General features: G+C 35.6%; 1 long non-coding RNA gene across 16 annotated transcripts in view; it reads left to right on the top strand.

Moving 5' to 3' along the window:
• LOC105751131 overlaps positions 1-16489 on the top strand; it is a 184956-nt gene that overhangs the window by 82064 nt on the left and 86403 nt on the right. The window contains exon 12 of one of the 16 annotated variants that reach the window (XR_004230681.1): positions 3125-3825. The exons of the other annotated variants lie outside the window; for them this stretch is intronic. This is a non-coding gene — a long non-coding RNA (uncharacterized LOC105751131). Of the gene's footprint in view, positions 1-3124; positions 3826-16489 lie in introns of those variants that run through there. 16 annotated transcript variants of the gene reach the window in all.

Here is a 16489-nt window from a genome sequence, read left to right as displayed (position 1 = left end):
GAATTTTGAGGTTAGAATGGCAGTCCAGGATCTGAGTATCAGAACTGGACATTGACATATAATATGTCACAATGTGAGACTTGAAAAGGTATGCCCAATGTAGAATGTTTGAGTATGGTGATAACTTAGAATCCAGAACTGGATGAAACTTTCTCACTGGGATCTCCAAATTTGGGCAAGATTTTAGAATACAGAAAATGAGGGACGTTCAGAGCTTGATAATAGAAACAGTCTTATTCTGAGAGATGTGACCGCATATGATATCAGGCCTGGCAGATGCCAGACAGAAAAGAATGACAGTGCACTGAGAAGGAGGAATATCAGAAGTAGAAATTTAGAAATTTAGCAACTTAAGGGCTAGCAGTGATTATAAAACTGCAGTGGAGTCTAGTTTCTGCTCAGAGGTCCAATATTACAGGAGATTTAAATTTTTAAAAATATATAAAATGTATTTAGAGTATGACATATAATATATGCTTCAATATAATTCCTACCAGTACCATGCTGATATTTTGATTAAAAAGTCAGATCCCAAAATAGCCACTAAGGAAAACTAAAATACCCCAGCAGGATGAAAAATCTGAAGAAAACAAAATATATGTGTGTGAGAGAGACTGTTAATATTTCTGTTATTGGTAATGAATGAGGAGTGGTTTTCTTTTTTAATACGGATTTAAGTATACAATTTTAATAGGGACACCATTTGCAATTTTAAATAATTATACTGGCATATGTAATTTAATAAAACAATAGATAATTGAAAAGGAAAAAAATTAAAAGCCCTTGAATATTACCAAAACGAGAAGCCTTTGAACTTAAAATAACATAGCTAAAAAATGTTTTAGAGAACAAAATGTAAATTTTGAGATCCATTGCAAGAGAATATGCTAGTGGCTGCAGAATGGTCTAAGTTTAACATGATAAAAATGGGTCTTCAAAAAGAAGCCAGAATTACAGTGAGGAAGGCATATAGAACAAATAATATTGAAGGAGTGAAGGACCTTAAAACCCAAAATGTGTGACATGGTAAGAGAGTGCAATCTAGTTATGAGATGTGAGCCCACAAAATGTTGGATCTGGGAAGAACCATGGAGAGGGGAATGTTAGAACTTGGAGGAAGGGCTAAAAAATTCAGAAAAGGCCTTAGGATACACTCTTTCAGGACTAGTTTGGGCCATCCACACATACAGTGTCAGAGCTGGGAGGGCTCTTGGAACAAGAATTATAAGAGTTGTGATGATCCTGAGAACTCACAAAAAGTATTGCTGGAGAAAAGTTTTATTTATGTGCTCAAAACTGCAACTTACAGGGAAAGATAGGATTTGTAAACAATAGTAACTAAGGATATTTAGAGTTTGACATGAAACTTATATTTTATTATAACTGATATTAACACAACTGAAAGCCTCTGAATTAATTTTCAAGTCCTGTATCACATAGTCAATATTAGAGAGTAAATATATTAATCCGCTTCTAATAAAAAAATAGAATTTGATGCTAATTTTTAAAAAAGAAAGGAAAAGAAAAAATAGACTGTGCAGTAATTATATTTAGTGTATTGAAGGGTTAAGGCTGCTAAATATATCACTACTGTTGTTAATGAATGGTCAGTATTCGCTGAAAAAATAAAACAAATACATAGAATTTGAAAGAGAAACATTTTCTATTTTCAAATGATTATATTGCTTATATACACAATATGTGTACATATACATTTATATGTATATGTATGTAGTTTAATAAAATTGAAGACATAAGTGAAAAGTTCACATATCCTTAAGAATATCCGAAGAGGAAGGGGACTTTGACCATAAAATTACATGGATGAAAGCATCCTTCCATAGTAGTGTCTGATTTGGAGGTGCCTTCAATTGCAAGTTGGATAGCGATTTCCAGTGCAGGGAAAGTAAACCCTTGCTCTAAGTATAAAAAGAAGGAATTGAGGGGCAGCTAAGGGGCGCAGTGGGTAGAGCACCAGCCCTGAAGTCAGGAGGATCTGAGTTCAAATCTTATCTCAGACACTTAAACACTTCCTAGCTGTGTGACCCTGGGCAAGTCACTTAACCTCAATTGCCTCAGCCAAAAAAAGAAGGAATTGACACGAAAGCCAAAATACCAGATCTAGATTATATAGAACATAGAATTGTTGAGGGGTGAAATAACTTAACAGCAATTGGGGTTCCCAGGCTGGTATCGCAAGTTTTGTGAAAATATTTGCAGTCCCAGTCTCCAAGCAAGATTTGGCAAAAAGGGTTTATTTTCACTGAGTTCTTTCTCTCAGTGGGCCCCTTCCTGATTAGGAAAATAGCAAAGATTGGGTTACAGAGTTTTGATTTTATTTAGCTTTCTATGGCTTGGGGGCTAGGGAGCAATTTGAGGGGCTAATTTCCAAATCAATAAGGGTAGTGATCTTTCCCAGGCCAAACTGATTCCCATATCAATTGGAGGTGGGAGTTTCCCTGTGGGAACCAGGTAGGAAGGTGGGAATCATTTTAGGAATTTTCCTAGAGACCTGGAAGGGTTGAGATTGAGGGTTTTTCTAACCCAGGTCCACCCCCACCCCCCAGAGATTAGGGGCACACAGTGTCCTATTACGTCAGAATGACCTTGGAAACACCAAGACTGTGAGCCTACAGGGGCCTTAGAACTTGGAATATCAAACATGGGGAGATTTAAAACACAGAAAGGTAGTGATAGGTCAGAACCATAGAATAGAAATTGTCTGATTATGTAGGATTTGAGCATAGAGGATGCGGGGCCTGGGGGAAGCTATAGAAGAGAGAATGGCAGAGCAGACAGGGCACTTGGAAGAAGGGTTAGCAGAGCCAGGAATTCTATAGAACATACATTATCAGGTCTTGGTTTGGATAAAACTACACAGTATTATCTTTGAAAGTGCTTTTAAAACATAGATTAGCAGAGCTCCCATGAGTCTGAGAATGCACATTATGATTGCTGAGGAGGAATCTTGTTTATGTGCTCAAAGGTCCATGTTATGGGAATGGTAAGTTAAATTTTAAAATACTTAAAATATATGATTTGAAATGCAACATGTATGTCAATATAATATCTATAAGCATAATGGTGACCCTCTGAATTAAAATTCATGTCCTGAATCACACAGCCAAAATGGAAATGCCTCATCTGGATTAAAAAGGAAAGCAATGAAAAGAAGAATTAATGATTTAAAAAAAGTAAATTCATACAACATTTTAAAGGATCCCTTACGTAAGCCTGCAGTATCAGATCTAGGTGATGACAACCAAGAGTGAGCCAGCAGTTCAATGGCTCTGAATCTGAAGAACCTCTTAACAGGCTGAGACTGAGTTGATCAGCAGTCTACACACACTCAAATCATACACAAGCAAATGGAACCAAACCCAGTCAGGAATTTGCAGAGCACAGACCAGGAGGACAGTGACCACTCCCTCTCTTCCAGCTCACACTACTTTGGAAACATTGAAAACTTTTAGGCCCCTAGACTGAGCTGTGAAAGCATCAGAAGGACACAAAAGACAGAAGCTCAGGCCAGTCATTCTCCCTGGAGGTGAGCAGAGCCCTACTCTAACAAGTCTAAATTCAAGAAATATTGCTGGGAAATGACCAAACAACAACAAAAAGAACCTGATCATAAACAGCTACTATGGGGACAGGGAAGCTCAAGAAACGGTCAGAAGAATATAATGATTTGAAAACATCTCTAAGTAAAGACTCAAAGAAAATGCAGATTGAGCATAAACCCACCAAAAATTCCTAGAAGAAATAAAAAAAGAAAAAGATTTTAAAAATAGAAAGCAAACAAAATGGTTTTAAAAATCAAGAGCAGAAGAGGAAAAATTGGGAAAGAGGAGCTATGCTAGAAATTATGAAAAGAGATTTAACAGGTTAGTAAAAGAAATACCAAAAATACCAAAGAAAATAATTCCTTTTAAGTCACAACTACCCTAATGATAAAAGAGGTACAAAACTTCACTGAACCTTAAAAATTGGAACTAATCAAGTAGAAACCAATTATACCAGAGACATCAAGAAACAGTAAAACAAAGTCAAAAAACTAAAGAAGAAGAAAATGTAAACTATTTCATGTGAAAAACAACTGACCTGGAAAATAAATCAAAAAGAGAGAATTTTAAGAACTACTGGAATACCTGAAAGCTATGAACATAACAAACTGGCATCTTAGAACCTTAGTGCAAAGTAAAAATTGAAAAAGCAATTAACATCACTCTGAAAGAAATTTCAAAATAAAAACTGTATCCCATAAATAGCCTTTGAAGCATAGATTAAAATTAATTGAAAACTAAATAAACTAATGAGTGGGTCAAATAACAAATCATGGGAACAATCGATTTCATCAACAATAACAATTATGAGATAACATAGCAAAATTTGTGAGATGCATTCCAAGCAATATTCAGGAGGAAATTTATATCTCAATACTTAGAACAGTCAAAGAGTTTTCCTGAGATCAAAGAATCAACAACAATAGCAAAAAGACAACAGACCCTAGAAAAACAAATTTAAAAGCCCCAAATAAACATCAAAATAGTAATTCTGAAAATCAAAGGAGAGCTAAATTGAAAGTTTAAAAAATAATCTAATAAAAACAGGAGCTATTTTTTTTGTTGTAAAAAAAAAAGATAAACCATTTGTAAATTTGATTTAAAAGGGAGTGGGAGGGCAGCTAGGTGGCAAGTATATAGAGTACCAACTTTGGAGTCAGAGGGACATGAGTTCAAAACTGGCCTTAGAGACTTACTACCTATGTGTAAATCTGGGCAAATCACTCAACCTAGTTGCTTCAGACTATCACAATATATCACAAAGATCATACACCATGACTATATGTATACCATGGGATGTATACCAAAAATTCAGGGTGAGTCCAATATTCTTTAGACTATATTATCAATAAAACCCAGCAAAAGGGGCAGCCCTGAAGTCAGGAAGACCCAAGTTCAAATCTGGCCTCAGACACTTAACACTTCCTAACTGTGTGATCCTGGGCAAGTCACTTAACCCAGTTTCCTCAGAGGGAAAAAAAAACAGCAGGAAGGGAAAGAGAAATTCCATTTAAAATAATTACAGACAATATACAATGTTTGAGTCTGTCTGCTAAATATACCCAAACTATATGAACACATTTATAAAACACCACGCAAACGAACATCTAAATAATTGGGAAAATATTAATTACTAACAGGTAAGCCAAGCCAATATAATAAAAATGACAGTACTACCTAAATTAATTTACTTAGTGTCATACTAATCAATATATCAACATATTTTATAGAGGTAGAAAAAATAAAATTCATCTGGAAGAATAAAAGGCCAAGAATATCAAAGGAATCAATGACAAAAAATCAGAAGGGGGCTCAACAGTACCAGACCTTAAGTTATACTACAAAGTAGTAATCATCGAAACAGTTTTCTACTAGATAAAATATAATAGAGTGTTGAGTCAAATGTATAAAAATGACAGTCATTCCAAATTGTTAAATGGCCAAGGAATATAAACGGGCAGTTTTCAGAGGAAGACCTCAAAGATATAAACAAACATGTAAAATGCTCTAAATAGCATAATTAGAGAAATATAAATGAAAATAACCCTAAGGTATCATCTTACATTCATAAGATTGACTAAGATAACAATAAAAAAAAAAATGACATTTCTGTAGGGGATGTGACAAAACCATCACATAATAATGGTGGAACTATGTATCACAACTATTCTGAACTATAAAAACATGCATGCCCTTTGACTTAGCCGTTTTGTTTATACCACAACGAAATCAAAGAAAAAGGACAGTGAACCATATGTTTAAAAAATATATAGCATCTCTTTGTGGTGGCAAAGAAATGATAAAGGGGATGGTTCCACAGAAATATGGGAAGACTTAATGGAATAGATACAAAGTGAAGTAACAGACTCAGGAATGTGATGTAAGCAGTAACAGCAATTCAACTATGGAAGACTTTTGTAACTGATCAACACAATAACCCACCACAGTTCCAAAGGATTCATGATGAAGCATGCTATCCATCTCCAGATAGAAAAGCAATGGACTCAGTATAGACTGAAGCAGATTTTTTTCTTTCTTTTTCTTTTTCTTGTGTGTATGTGTTTTTTGTTTTGTTTTGTTTTTAAGAACATTGCTAAGGCAGACATTTGTTTTCAATGGCTTCATATTTGTTAAAAGTTTTGTATTTTTACCTTCTTATTGGTCGGGGAAGAGGGTGGAGGGGAGGGAAAAATTTTGAAAATGAAAATAAAACTGAATTTTAAAAAAAGAAAATTAGAATTCCTGGGCTTGGAAATGCCTTTCAAGAGAACATATTGGAGAATTCTAGCCAGAACTTAGAATGCAGAATTTCAGTGATGAGATGGCAGTCCAGGCTTAAAGTATCAAAAAAACCAGAATGAGACTTTAAGAAGATATGTACAACACAGAATGTGTGATCTTGGAGGCAATTTAGAATAACTGGGGCCTGAGCTAAATGGACCCTTCTGACTTAGAATATACCACTTGAGAGGAATTTTAACAGAGAGTGAAGGTCAGAGAACTTGTGGAGAAATTGATTCTATGGGTTGTAAGCCCAAAATGTAAGACCTGGGAGAAGTCTTTAAAAAGAATGTTAGAGCTAGCAAAACTTTTAGAAAGGAAATCAGCACCAGGAACGCCCTTAGAATATATAATTTCAGGACCAGCAGTAGCTATAAAACCAGTGTCAAAACTAGGAAGGCTCTTAGAACAAAGATGATCAGATCACAAATGGTTCTGAAAATATTAAGTATCACTGCTGGAAAAGTCTTGTTCAAATACCCAATTTATGGGAGAAGCAAGTTAAATTTTAAAAGCATTTTTACAGTATGTTTATTATATAATATGCAACATATATTTTGATACAATATCTGGGATCACAAAAGTGATCCTCTGAAATAAAACTCTTATCTTGAATCACAACAGCCAAAGTAGAAATTTGTATATGCAGTATCAAATCAGAAAACAGTGAAATGAAAAATAAATGACTAAAAAAGTTAACATATGCAGTGTTTTCAAAGGGATAGGCTACTACATGTTGTTGTTGATAATGATGAATTGGGTGTATTTATTGAAAAAAAATAAGGTAAGTAATCAAGTTTCACAAGAGAAATAATTTGTGATCTTAACCAATATGAAATAAACATTGATTAGGTTCCTACTATGTGCCAAGCACTGTGTTGTTTGCCTCAGGGGTGCAAATACAAAAAGAGAAAGTCAGCCATAGTCCTCTAGGAGTTTAAAATCTAATATGGGAAGATTAAATTATAAAAGGAAGTCCAAAGGGGGGGGATTCAGGAGGGTTAGGGTTAGGAGCAGGTTGGGGAGAGGAGGTACAAAGCCCTGGGGCATAGTGAAGTCTATCAGATGATCCCAAAGTAATGCATCCAGGTGAAAAGTCTGACTTGGCACTTCTCCTGAAATGGGTTGGAGTTTATGATCTTGCCCTCTAATCAGAGAAGTATAAGTATTGGTGAGTTCTTACAGGATGATCAAGGTCCAAAAATAGTACAGCTAGGTGAGAAATCATACTTCTAAGATAATGTGTGTCATTATGCAAAAACTGATTAAATAAGTGAAAAGAAAAAAAAAACTAGGTATATGAGAGGATGGAATGGCTTTTGAACATAAAATAACTAAACAGTGTCTGAGTTGGAGATGCCTTCCAAGAAAACACTAGAGGATGGATAGAGTTTAGGAGAATTTCAGAGCTGGGATAACAGGCCAATCAATCCCTTCAAAATTGGGATGACATGGAAGCCAGAATATGAAACTTGAGAAGGTGTGTCCAACATAGAATGTGGACATGGATCATCAATGAAGTCTGAGCCACATGGAACCTCCAACCTAGAAAATCAATAACTTGGGAGAAGGTGCTTTGAAATACACAAAATGAGAGACAGAACATAAATTGTCTAATTCCATGAGATTATAGAATATCAATTCAATATGAAATATAACACATAGAATGTACAATCTGACAGAAGAGAATGTTAGAACAGACAGGGCACATAGAAGAAAAAATAATAGAACTAAGAAAGGCTTTAGAACATTTGATTTGAGGACTAGCCTTGGCCATGAAGCCAAGAGAAACCTGTTAGAATGCATATTTTCACTTGGTTCTGAGAAAATGCAGCCTCTTTTCTGGGAAAAAAAAAAATTTGTTTCTGTACACAAAATGATAGCTGATGAGGAACCGCAGGCAAATTATTATGACAAAAATAAAGTTTATTTAGGGCAGGGGTCCTCAAACTTTTTAAATAGGGAGCCAGTTTACTGTCCCTCAGACTGTTGGAGGGCCGGACTATAGTAAAAACAAAAACTCTGTTTTGTGGTCCTTTAAATAAAGAAACTTGGTAACCCTGGTTGAGGAGGATAAACGTCCTCAGCTGCTGCATCTGGCCCGCAGGCCATAGTTTGAGGACCCCTGATTTAGGGTTTATGCCACCTCGATTTCAGCACATTGTGTTATCGGCAGAACTGAGAGTGATGCTTTCAATTAAAACTCATGTATCACATAAAGAAGTAAACATATGATGCTTAACTTGAGAAAGAAATAAAAGGAAGGAAAGCAAAAAATAACCACTGACACATTAATTGGATGAAATGTCTTGAAGGATTAAGGCAGCTATAGATATCAATATTATTGTTAATGAATCATTAGTATTCATTGAAAAAAATATAATACACAGAATTCAAAAGAGAAAGAACTTGTGCTCTCAAATAAGTGTAATGCTAATCAACCAATCAATAAACTTTGTTTATTGATTAAGTTCCTACTGTGTACCAGGTACCCTGTTAAGTGCTGAGGATACAAAAAGAGACAAGAGACAGGCCCTGCTATCATCTAGTTGGGGAAACATTGTGCAACCAAATGTATACAAAGGATAACTAACTTAAGGTATTAAAATTAAGGGGGTTGGGAATGGGTATTTCCATAAGTTATGGGATTTTAGCTGAAATTTAAAGGAATCTAGAGGCAAAGCTGAGGAAGGAGACCATTTGAGTCTTGGAGGACAGCCAGAGAAAACACCAGATGCCTAAGGATGGAATGTCTTGTTTATTGAATACAGAGGCAAGTGTTATTTGGATTGAGTACCTACTAGGGAGTAAGATATAAGACAACTGAGAAAGTGAAAGGGAACTAGGTTATGAAAACTTTGTCAAACAGCATTATGTATGTGATCCTGGAGGTAATAGGGATCCACAGGAGTTTAGTAAGTAGAAGAATGAAATGACCACAGATCTGTGCTGTAGAAGAATCACTTTGGAGGCTGATGGGAGAATGATTTGGAATGGGGAAGATTTAAGGCAGGCATGCCCATCTGCAACTATTCCAGTAGTCCAGGAGTGAGGTGATAACTACCTAAACTAAAGTGGTGGCAGCATTAGAGGAAAGAAGGAGATGTTGTAGAGATTAACATTTCTACAGTTTTGTCAATATCATGGATCTGGGAGGTGAGAGAGAGTGAGAAGTCTAGGATGACTCCTAGGTTGTTTGTGATCTTGAAGGATGGAAAGGATAGGGTTTTCCTAGGCAGTAAGAGTAGAAGTAGAAGGGGAAGAGAGTGTAGGGGTTAAGATCATGAGTTCTGTTTTGGCTATGTGTAGTTTAAAAAGTTAACTGGATAGCCAATTTGAGATGTCTGAAAGGCAGTCAGAGATGCAGCATTGGAGATCAGCAGAGAGACTGGGTCAGGACAAGTAGATTTGAAAATCATCAGCATAGAGATGGCACTTAAATCACTCACCAAATGGAGTTGTGTGGAGGGAGAGGAGGACCCAGGACAGAGCCCTGAGGGATACCTATGGTTAGATGGTATGATCTGGAGGAGGAGGAGAATGCCAATACATATATGTAATTATATCTATTAAAACTGAAGAAATAAGTGAGAAGGAAAAAGCAACCCTGGAATATTTGGGATTGTATCCTTAAAATGATAGGCAGGGAAGTTCTTAAAAATTAGAATGCATGGCTTGGAGGTGCTTTCCAAGAGAATCTTTGAACTGTACTTCAGGTTCTCAATATTAGAACTGAAGCCACTGAAACCAGAATATAAGATCTGAAAGAGAGTGTCTATTACAGAACGTCTGAACTTGGAGTCAGAGAATAGAAATTATCTAATTCCATGGAATCTGAGCACACGTAATGTCAGTCTCAGAAGAAACCATAAAGAAGGAATGTCAGAACTCAGAAAACCCTTAGAATCTGCAAGTTTAGTATGAGCTTTGCCTACACAGTATCAGAATTGAGAGGATTAGAACCTAGGTCTCAAAATGGTCCTGAGAATCCACAATGTCATTAATGAGAAGTTGTTTTGTTTCAGTGCTCAGAGGTTGAATTAAATTATAAATAAATTTAAAACAAAATAAAATATATTTTTTCTTTATTGTTCAATTATATTTTATTTTTGGTTCCAAATTCTTTTCCTTCTCCCAATACTTGCCCCAACAATTGACAAGGCAAAAAATGTTAAATCCATTACAAATATAGACACATGCAAAACAAATTTGCACATCATCCATGGAAGCAAAAGGGTTCAATTTTCATTCTAACTCTCTCTCTGGGGATGGATAGAATTTTTGACCATGAGTCCTTTGGAATTGTCTTAGATCATTGTACAGATTGGAGTTATTAAGTCTTCCACTACTAATTATCTTTACAATATTACTGTTACTATTTAAATTGTTTTCCTGATTCTGCTCACTTAAATTTGAATCAGTTCATGCAACTTTCCCCAGGTTTTTCTGAAACAATCCCCATCATTATTTTATATAAAACAATGGTATTCCATCACAGTCATTTAACCCAGGAGATTCTTTAGAATGTAGAATGTTTAACTTGGAGATGCACTAAAGCAAAATATCTCAGAGGCTAGAGTTTCAAATGGACAGTCTTTGCACTGGGATGGCAATCCAAGCTCAGGATGTTAGAAATCAATTTTTTTTATTATAACTTTTTATTTATAAAACATATGCATGGGTAATTTTTTCAACATTGACACTTGCAAAACCTGTTCCAGATTTTCTCCTCCCCCCACCCCGCCCCTAGATAGCAGGTATTCCAATACATGTCAAATATGTTACAATATAAAATATATGTTAAATTCAATATATTGTATACATATTTATATAGTTATCTTGCTGCACAAGAAAAATTATATCTAGAAAGAAAAAAACCTGAGAAGGAAAACAAAAATGCAAGCAAACAATAACAGAAAGAGTGAAAATGCTGTGTTGTGGTCCACACTCAGTTCCCATAGTCCTCTCTCTGAGTGTAGATGACTCTCTTCATTACTGAACAAGTGGAATTGATTTGAAGCATCTCACTGTTGAAGAGGGCCACATCCATCAGAATTGATCATTGTATAGTCTTGTTGTTGCCGTGTATAATGATCTGGTTCTGCTCATTTCACTCAGCATCAGTTCATGTAAGTCTCTCCAGGCCTTTCCAAAATCATCCTGTTGGTCATTTCATACAGAACAATAATATTCCATAACATATACCATAATTTATTCAGCCATTCTCCAATTGATGGGCATCCACTCAGTTTCCAGTTTCTAGCCACTACAAAAAGAAATCAAATTTCATATAGAAGACAGGATATAAGAATTGGGAGGGGCATATAGAATACAGAATGTCTGAGCTTGGAACCGATTAGAGACTATGGGCCCCTCAAGTCATAATATCAAAGATGTAAGGGATTTTCAAACACAGACTGAGAGCCTGAGAAATGGAACAATTTAGTGAGAGATGAGCAATCAGAATGTCAGGCCTGGGAATGTCAGAGCTAGCAGGCTAGCTAGCCCTAGTAGAAGAAGGCATATCAGAGCCAGGAAAGTCCATAGGATTTCAGGAATAACCTGGGTCATAAAACTGCAGTGTCAGAACTGGGAGGGCTCTTAGAACATAAATCATGAGAACATGAATGGTTCAGAAAACACAGTATCATTGCTGGGAATTTGTTTTGTTTTGGTTTTCCCTTGTGTTCAAAATGGGGAAAGATAGGAATATGTAAACAAAAATAACAGTATATTTAGTATATGAAATGCCATATGTATTTCAGTACAATTGATAGCATAATGGGAATCTTCTGAATTAGTTTTCATGACCTTCATTATACAATTAAATATGAAAGGTGAACATACAGTGGATAATCTGGTTCTAATAAGAAGAAAGGAAAAACAAGTGACAGTAATCTCAAAGGGTTAAGGCTGCTGAAGATAGCACTGCTGTTGTTAATGAATGATCAGTATTTATTGAAAAAATAATTACAATTCGAAAGAAAATTTCTACTCTCCAATTGTGCATTATTAATACATATATGTAATTTAATGTAGTAAAATGAAACAATTGCCAAATGAAAAGAAAAAAAACTGCTTTAGACTATTAGGAAGGGGCAGGGACCCCTAACATGACCCAGCTGAAAGGGAACATTGATAATAGTTTCTGAATTGGAGGTTCTTTTCAAGAGAACACACTGGAGGTTGAAGAGAGCTCAGAATACAGACTTCCAGCTCTGGGACAGCAGTCCTGGCTCTAAATGTGAAAAGCAGGAGTTGACAAAAAGCCAGAATATTAGACCTGGGAGAGAATGTAACACATAAACTGAATCATTTCTGAGGCAATTTATAATCAAGAGTACTTGTACCAGAAAAGTGGAATCAAGATGGCAGAAGGAAAGGTAGAAATTTTGCCTTACTTTCACATTCTTCTCAGTCATCTAGAAAATGCACCAAATTGGGGGCAACTAGGTAGCACAGTGGATAGAGCACCAGCCCTGAAGGCAGAAGGACCTGAGTTCAAATTTGATCTCAGACACTTAACACTTCGTGTGTGTGTGTTTGTGTGTATGTGTGTGTGTGTGAGAGAGAGACAGAGACAGAGACAGACCCCCAATTGCCTCAGCAAAAAGAAAGAAAGAAAATGCATGATCAAAACCTTCCTCACCCAGCTCAGTGATTCCCTATTGACTCTAGGGTCAAATGCAAAATGTTGCATTTACCATTTAAAGCCCTTCATTATCTTGCTAAACAAGACATTCCATCTTTCTGGTCTGAGGATTTTCTTAGTCTGTCACCCATGGTTGAAATGCTCTTTCTCCTTTGCTGACGATTGACTTCCTTGCCTTCCTGTTAAGTCCCTACTAAGATTTCACTTTTACTGGAAACCTTCCTTAATCCCTCTTAATTCTGGTGCCTTCCCTCTGTTTATTTCTTATGTGTATATCTTGTTTTTATATATGTGTCCTTATGTAGTCTTCCCCTGAAAGGGATGGCTTTTTGCTTCATTCTGTAACACGATTAATATATTACTGGGAACATAGCAGGAAATTAATAAATGTTAATTGACTTCAAAGCCATGGAAGGGGAGGGTAGACATCCTATATCTAGAAACCACAAAGGAAAGTGCCCCAATATCTAAGAATGAGAGGACAAAAGTGGGAATTTAAAGAATCTGCCAATTATCTCCTGAAAGAAAAGACAAAATGAAAAATTCCAAATTATAGGTGACATCCAGAATTTTGAAAGAAAGAAAAAAAAAAGTACCCAGAAAGAAATAATGTAAATACCATGTAGCCACATTCAGGATCACATGATTTTAGCAACTATTACTTTAAAGGAATTGACGTCTTAGAATATGAAATTCTAGAAGGCAAAAGAATAAAGATTACAACTAAGAATTACCTATCCAGCAAAATTTAACATAGTCCTACGCTGGAAAAATTGACATTTAATAACACAAAAGACATGAAGGATGAATTTTATAACCAGTAAAGAATTTAAAAAGCAATTATTAGCTATCTTGCCCAACTATATTGATGTAAATTGTGTCCCCTTTAATCTTGGGGCGGGGGAAGGGTCAGAAAGGAATCTTTGGGGAAGGGTGCTCCTGACTCTCAAAAGCACTCCTGGTCTCTGAGGGAGACCACACCCATTCAAGATAAGTAATCTCATTCAATTTTGAATTGAATTGAATTGAGAATCAGTCTTAGGTAAAGGAGTCCTACCAAATCCCTGTTATATAAATATGTTCTTGATACCCACATCAGATAGAGCCAAAAAAGAGACTGGATGCTTTACAAAAAGAATCCTAGAAAATCAAAGATACTAGTCAAAACAATGAACAACTTCACCAAAGTTGCAGGATATAAAATAAACCCATGAAAAATGATCAGCATTTTTATACATTGCCAACAAAACTCATCAGGAAGAGCTAGAAAGAGAAAGTTTAAAAATAGCTGGAAACAATATAAAATACTTGGCAGTCTATCTGCCAAGACACACACATGAACTATGTAAACACAATTATAAAATACTCTAAATAAAGGCAAATGTAAATAATTGGAGAAATAGTAATTGCTCAAGAGTAGGCCAAGCAAACAGAAAAATGTAATATTACCTGAATTAATTTACTTATTTATTGCCATAACAATCAAACTGCTAAAGAATTACTATATAAAGCTAGAAAAAATAACAAAATTCATTTGGAGGAATAAAAGTTCAAGAATGTTAGGAGAATCAAAAATAAATCAGAAGGAAGGAGGTCTAACAGTCCCAGATCTCAAATTCTACAAAACTGTAATCATCAAAACAATTTGGTACTGGATAAGAAATAGAGTATTTAATCAGAGAAACAAGATAGGTATGCAATGTACAGAAGCAAAAGAGCACAAGTAACCCAGGATTTGATCAATCCAAAGATTGCAGCTATTTGGGACAAGAATTCACTATTTGACAAAAACTAATGAGAAAAGTGGAAAATAATCAGTCAGAAACAAGGCATAATCCTACCATATATACAACATAAACTCAAAATGTACCCATTATTTAGATATAAAGTATGATAGCATAAGCAACCTAGGGGAGTGTGGAAGAAATTACCTGTCAAGTCAATGGGTTGAGGAAGAATTTATGGTCAAACAAGAGATAGGGCCATGGGAATAAATTAATAAATAAAAGTAATAATGTTGACAGCATAAAATTAATATTTGCATAAGTAAAATCAATACATCCAAAACTAGAAGAAAAGCAAAAAGCTAGAAGTAGGTGGGGGGAGGAGGGAAGGAATTTGTGTTAGCAAGCTTCTCTGATAAAGTTCTCTTTTTCAGATTTGTAGGGAAGTAAACCAAACTTATAAGAATAAGAGCCATTCTCCAATTGATAAAAAGTCAAGGAATATAAGCAGGCAGTTTTCAGAGGAAGAAATCAAAACTATAATATGAAAAAATGCTCTAAGTCACTAGTAATTAAAAAATGCAAATTAAAAGAATTCTGAAGTATCATTTCACTATCAAATTGGCTAAAGTAACAGAGAAGGAAAATGACAATTGTTAGAGGAGATGTGGCAAAATAGGCATATTAATGTACTACAGGTAGAACTGTGAACTATTCTAATCATCTGGAGAATAATTTGGAACTCTTCCCCAAAACTTATTAAACGGTACATACCTTTGACTGCAAAATTCTACAAGGTCTATATGCCCAAAATGATCAAAGGAAAAGGGAAAAAAAAACCCTCATATATAGCAGCTCTTTTTGTGGTGGTGAAAAATTGGAAATTAGGGGATATCCATTAATCCCACTAATGGCTAGAAAAGTTGACTTATTTGAATCTGATGGAATACTGTTATGCTGTAAGAAATGATGAAGGGGATGGTTTCAGAAAAAAAAAAAAAAAACATAAGACATATATGTACTAATGCAAAATGAAGTGAGCAGAACCAGGAGAACATTGTTGTTTGTCCTTCATTTTTGAAGAGGATCAGTGACATCATAGTCACATGTCTTGAATTGTATATGAATTGGATTTAGGTGAGGCAGATTTGCACAAAGTCCATAGCCTCATTCTGTCTTCCCAAGTCATCAAAGTTCAATAGCAAGACAAAAGTCAAAACAACTGGCAATGGCCTAGGATAAAGTAGATTTTGGAAGCTCTAAGTAATCCACAGTACCTGCTTCAGTTGCCTTCATGCCTGTTGGAACAAATTGTTCTCATCCATCTATTCTGCCAGGGGAAGTTTTCACATGCTTGTAGTAAACATCCCCCAATTTACCAATGGGTTTGAAGCTCATCAGTTACCCTCAACCTGATTTATCCCATCTGCCCAGTAGGTTTACCAGCGTATGGCCAATGTGCATTCTACAGGATTCTGGAGTTTCAAGTGAGAACCGAGTGCTAGGTAGACAACAGATATGGATAAGCAGCCTTGAAAAAGGGCTCAAAAAGCCTCACACCAAAGGTGCTGGTCCTCCCTAATCACTTCATACATCCCACCAGGGGAACAATACACACTGTAACATCAATATTGTAAAGATAATCAATTGAAAGGCTTAGTGACACTGATCAACACAATGACCCGCCACAGTTTCAAAGGACTCATGATTAAAAATATTACCCACTTGTAGAGAGAGAGCTGATGGACTCAGTGCTAAGTGAAGCAATT

The sequence above is a fragment of the Sarcophilus harrisii genome, chromosome X (genome assembly GCF_902635505.1).
Source record: "Sarcophilus harrisii chromosome X, mSarHar1.11, whole genome shotgun sequence".
Lineage (NCBI taxonomy): Eukaryota > Metazoa > Chordata > Mammalia > Dasyuromorphia > Dasyuridae > Sarcophilus > Sarcophilus harrisii.
This window is presented reverse-complemented; position numbering and strand designations above follow the sequence as displayed.